This window comes from Arctopsyche grandis, chromosome 1 (genome assembly GCF_051622035.1).
Source record: "Arctopsyche grandis isolate Sample6627 chromosome 1, ASM5162203v2, whole genome shotgun sequence".
In the NCBI taxonomy this organism is placed as follows: domain Eukaryota; kingdom Metazoa; phylum Arthropoda; class Insecta; order Trichoptera; family Hydropsychidae; genus Arctopsyche; species Arctopsyche grandis.
This window is the reverse complement of record NC_135355.1, coordinates 35,661,163-35,667,162: the sequence shown is the minus strand read 5'-3', so window position 1 is coordinate 35,667,162 and position 6,000 is coordinate 35,661,163. Positions and strand designations below refer to the sequence as shown.

General features: G+C 30.9%; 1 protein-coding gene across 1 annotated transcript in view; it reads left to right on the top strand.

The window, feature by feature from the left end:
* The first annotated feature begins 2,738 nt into the window (after positions 1–2,738).
* Lrt (Leucine-rich tendon-specific protein) overlaps positions 2,739–6,000 on the top strand; it is a 153,255-nt gene continuing 149,993 nt past the window's right edge. The window contains exon 1 of the mRNA XM_077433551.1: positions 2,739–2,934. The gene's annotated coding sequence lies outside the window, so the exon portion shown is untranslated. The remainder of the gene's footprint in view (positions 2,935–6,000) is intronic.

The window sequence follows — 6,000 nt, the reverse complement described above, 5'->3', positions numbered from 1 at the left end:
TATTGTTAAGAGCCCCAAACCCACACCAATATTAAATATTCAGTCTAAAACAAAAACATTTAAAAGGTATTTTAACACAGAAACATACGAAAAAATTTCATGGATTTGTGGATGTGCTCACTTAACGAAATTATTCTGTTGGCCATGTATTTTATTTTCTCAAGAAGTGAATGTCTGGAGTAAATTTGGATTTTCTGACCTAAACAATTTAAGTAAATCGCGCAAGAGACATGAATGTTCTCAAGCTCACATATGTTCTGCTGCTCAATTTAAAAAATTTGGAAAGGGACCTCGTATAGAAAATTTTTTAAGTGCTCAATTTAAAGCAAATATTGAAATGCACAACAAAGAAGTTACTGCAAATAGATACATTTTGTCGAAATTAATAAGCGCGATCTGTTTTTTAGCAAAACAAGAACAACCTTTACGAGGACATTTTGAACACCAGGAATCGGAAAATAGAGGGAATTATATTGAGTTGCTGTATCTGTTGAGTGAATCAGACATAAAATTGAAAACTCATTTAGATAACTCTACGGTGTTTACTGGACTATCGAACCATATACAAAATGACTTGGTATCCGCAATATCAAAAGTCTTGCTAGATGAGATTAAAACTGAAATACGTGCATCAAAATTTGTTTCCATAATTGTGGACGAATCTACAGATATCAGTCGCAAAGCTCAGCTATCTACTATTTTTAGATATGTAGATGAAAACAATGAAATTCAGGAGAGATTTGTTGGATTTGTCGATGTTAGTCCCAATAGAACAGCTAATGCTCTTTTTCAGCACATACGTGAGACCTTGGAAGAATTTGGTTGTTTGGACAAATTAATTGCACAAACGTACGATGGAGCGGCTGTAATGTCCGGGGAGCATAATGGAGTGCAACGAAAAATTCGAGATATTTGTCCTAATTCTTTATTTGTCCATTGTTACGCTCACAGATTGAATTTAGTTTTGTCGCAATCTGTTAAACATATATCCGGATGCAAACGTTTTTTCAGCCGTATGTTGTCATTTTCAACTTTTTTTTGTAAGTCTTCAAGAAGAATTTCCCTTCTCGATTGTCAAATAAAAAAACGATTTCCCACTGCTGCCCCTACACGATGGAACTACAATAGCAAAATTTTAAATATGATATTAGAATATCAAACAGAATTAATGGAAATATTTAATCAAATAATTAATGACGAAGACGAATGGGATACTGATGCTGTCATAAATGCTGAAGTCCTTCATCGTTATTTAAAAGAGTTTGAATTCAATTTCAATTTGCATTTATTTTCTGCAATATTTAATTCGGCAGATTTTTTATTTGAAATTTTACAAAAAAAAACCTTTGACATATCGTATTGCGTAAGTGAAATTAAAAAATTTGTAAAATATTTAGATAACAAAAAAGACGATTTTGATTCATTGTGGAACAAAGTAATAACTAAAAATTTTAATAGAAAAAGAAAATATGCTGAATGTGAAGAAGATGTGAAAACAACGTATAAACTTCACTATTCTGAAATTTTAGAAACTCTTTCAGTAAATACAACCAATCGATTTCGAGATATCGAAAATTTAAAATTTCTCGAATTTTTTAACGTCAAAAAATTTAAAGAATATGAAAATAATTTTCCAGATTTCCTATTTAAATCACTCCACCTAACTTATGGAAAATACTTTGATTTTATGAAATTAAAAAGCGAATTAATTTACATGTACTCAACGCAAGATTTTCATTTGAAATCTATAAATGACGTAAAGGAATTAATTGTGAAAGATGATCTAATAGACGTTTTGGAACAAGTATTTAGTTTAATACAATTAATTTGTACGATACCTTCCACGAGCGCATCGGCTGAACGATCATTTTCGACTATGAAAAGAATTAAAACGTTCACCAGAAGTAGTCAAAGTGAAGAAAGACTCTCTGGTCTTGCTTTAATTGCAATCGAAAAGAAAATAATGTCAAATTTAAAAAACAATAAAAAATTCTATGATGCGGTTATCGATGAATTTTGTAAAAAGGAACGAAGAATAAAATTAAATTTTAAAAAATAAATTGGTCGGTTTTTTTTTTCAAACAAGGGACAGCATCCCTTGTTTGAAAAGTCACCGCCCGCCACTGATACATATATATATATATATATATATATATATATATATATATATATATATATATATATATATATATATATATATATATATATATATATATATATATACATATACACATAAACATACAATACATACATCCATATACATGCATATACACATAAATCATTACAATTAGTTATTGAGTTCAATTGACTCATATTAAATAGTTCTGACATAAAAATTAATTCATTAGGAACAAAATTCTGTTATCGGTGAACAGACGGTCTGCGAAAGAGATGGCTGCATACGTAATGGCATAGTAAACGAGATCTTGGTGAACAGACGGGGTGAGAAAGAGATGGCCGTATACGTAATGCCTGGAGCGCATCCTCGGCTTACGGAAAATCTGCGAACGAGTTGTCGTGTCACCCATTAAAAATGGATGCTAAAATTGAACATTTTTAATGCCCTGAAACGCTAAAATGCAAAATGAAAATGCTAAAATTGACAAAAATAGATGGCCAAAATAGGTGTTTCTACTAATTAGACTATCTATGACCGAAGAGTGAATACAGCTCGTGACAACACTAGGTGATCTGATCACCTGAGCTGGTTAACCGGTCCATGTGTTCGCCGGTGAGTCAGTGTCAAGTCGTTGACTGCGAGGTGCGCACGCGCAGTTCACTATCGTGCCGGACGGACGAACGGACACACACCCACACGCAGTTCGTACTGTCAAACGTTGCCGCCAAAAATTCGAAATTCGAATAACGAAACCGATCCGATGATAGACCCACTGTCGCAACAGTTCGTTGTCCGACGGGATTAACGCGATTCAGGTACATACGACGTGTACACAATATAATTGTCGTACGTCCGCGCTAACCGCCAGAATATATATGTAATTAATAATCCACCGTGTGCACAACATATTGAACCCGCACGAATTGATTGAATATTCGACTGAATGTGTATGAAGTACATATATACGTACATACGTACTGTATGTGTAAATCGCGATTATCGTTTATTGTATAGCTGGGTGGTACGATTCGTCGGTGGTGTGATTGAAATTATTAGTGTTAATCTATTTGTTACTTCGCTTTCGATTTTTACTTTATATGTGTGCGTAGTAACAATTGATGAAGTTTTGTGATGATGCGAAAATTCAAACTCGAGATTTTGACTGATTCGAACTCGGAATCGATTCCCAAATATTCGTCGAGTTCAACTATTCGAATATTGAATAGTAAATCAAGACCTATTCGAATATTCGAATATATTCGATAATTAAAAAAAAAAGGTTATTACATATGTACCAAGCATAAATTTGAATTAATCGTCTAATCATAGTTGCCATTGAATTCCACCTCGTTTTCACAGCCAATAATAATTTACCAATTTTTTATTTTCTTTATTCATTATGATTTAAATCGAGTTTTTGACCATAGATATACATATATTATATATTGTTAGATTTATTCAAGTAACCAAATATCAACACCTGAAATATTTTCTTAAATAGTCAATCATACACAAAGTATTTTGTTTACATAATGAGTGACGCTATACTCGCTACTGGTATTTTACGCATGACTTCTATAGCGGTCATCCGTTGGTAAAGCGTTATAGGTAGAATTATGTATGTATGTATGTTACTGATCACTAGGGATCCCAAATATTCGTCGAGTTCAACTATTCGAATATCTAATAGTAAATCAATACCTATTCGAATATTCGAATATATTCTAAAATTAAAAAAAAAACGTTATTACATATGTACCAAGCATAAATTTGAATTAATCGTCTTATCATAGTTGCCATTGAATTCCACCCACCTCGTTTTCACAGCCAATAATAATTTAGCAATTTTTTATTTTCTTTATTCATTATGATTTCTTGTAAAAATGTTTATTTCGCCGGTGACTTCTTAAATATTCCTATTATTTTTCTGATGTTTTCTAAAATTTCGTAGAGATTATTCTCGATCGGAAAGTTTCAAAAATTTCCATATTTAATGAATACAAATCGGTTTCTTCACATGTAGACATTTCATCTTCTTCATTATCTTAATTTTTATCACAGTTATCCCCATTATATATTTCATTTTCTTCATAATCGTCGGCTTCTTCGTCATCACTCTTTTCATGTTGATTTTGTGTATTTAGTTTATTAAAAAATATATACACGAATAATATTCGAATAATGAATGGCTGAAAAATCAGACGAATAATTCGAATACTCGAATATTCGAATATTCGATTGGGATCCCTACTGATCACGTTTTCATGATCTAGAAAAAATGTTTGTGTGGCTATGTGTCTGTGTATTTTTTGAACACCGTTAGTACTATCGAACCAAAACTTAGTATCGGTTACTAAATTTCTTATCGATACGACGTAAATTTTTTTTTAATTTTTAAGTTGCCCGGAAATAGTACCTCCCCTTATAGGTGTCTTCTTTTTTTTAAGTTTTTGAATTCAATTATCTCCCAAACCGCTAACTGAATCGGACTGAATTTTTTTTACATGTAATAGAAATAATAATTTATATAACTTTATATTTTTTAAATATTTTTATCTGAACCGGAAGTAGTACTTTTACTCTCGAGAATCGAGGTTTTTTATGTTTTCCTTAGAAACCTTTTAGTTTATTGAACTGAAATTTCATATCTAAAAGTTTAAGTGTAATACCAAGTTATGTATACAATTTTAGTTTAGGCAGTTTATTCTTTTTTATTCCACTATTTTTTTCGACCACTTAAACATGTGTGTTCTTCACGAAAATTGTATCAATGTGATGAAAATAAAAAAACTAAATGTAATAAACTGAAAGTGAGATTTTTTCCTCTTAGAAAGGTCAAAAATGTTGTGACCACTATTCTTTCCACATCCCTGAACGTTTCAAGCTGAAAATTTATATTTGTATTTTTTATGTACTAACTTAGAGCTGATTGAGTTTTGGTCAGAATTCCTAAACCAGAAGTAGTGTTTTTTTAATACAATATTTCACTATTGTATTTTTACCTTTAAAATTATTTAAATCTTCTTGATATTTATTGTGTATAATACTGGTAGTGATTTTAAGTAATAAAAAAATTTGAACGAAATTCGACAACCGGAAGTAGAACTTTTGTCTTGTGCAAGTTTCCATACATTTGCGCTCAATTTATTAAAAGTGCTGTCATAGCTTTTAGTATTTCATAAAAGCTGTAAAATTCTATATGTGTACGGGTCAATATAGAATTTTATTTTGTGACCTTCTTATATTCCTCAAATGCATAGATAAAGTCATGGGTTGGTTACACCCGAATTTTATTATTATTATTTGTGTGAAATTTGTACGATTAGTGTCATATCTACACACTGAATAAATCTTCAATCTTTACTATGTAGAATTTAACATAGTTTTCAATTAAAAGTCGTTAAATTTGATGTAATGTCTCATGGTTCTTGAAACGGGGTTGGAATTGTATTTCTTCAGCCCCCCCGCCCCTCAGTTCTCCTTTACAATTTCTCGAAGCCTGAAAAATCAACTGTATTAATTATATTTTGGATCCGTTTTGACCATGGAGTTACATATGGAAAAGTAAGCAATTATAAGAAAAGTTAACATTGAAGTAAGCTAATGATCTCCGAAATTAAGCTAAAAAGTTTTAATCATTATTGAACTTATAAACATCGGTATCTTATGTCAGATCAGAGCAATGACAGCAGCTAATCAAACATGACTATATGTATATAATACTGACTTTAAGACAGTGGTCAAAGTAACTTTTTTTACTCTCATAAAAATGAGAGTAAAAACTTTATTTATCTCATAATGAAATTGAATAAAGAAACTACTTTTATCTAAAATACAGTACGAAGAATGAATAGGTGTTTTGTAAGATATGAAGTTCAATT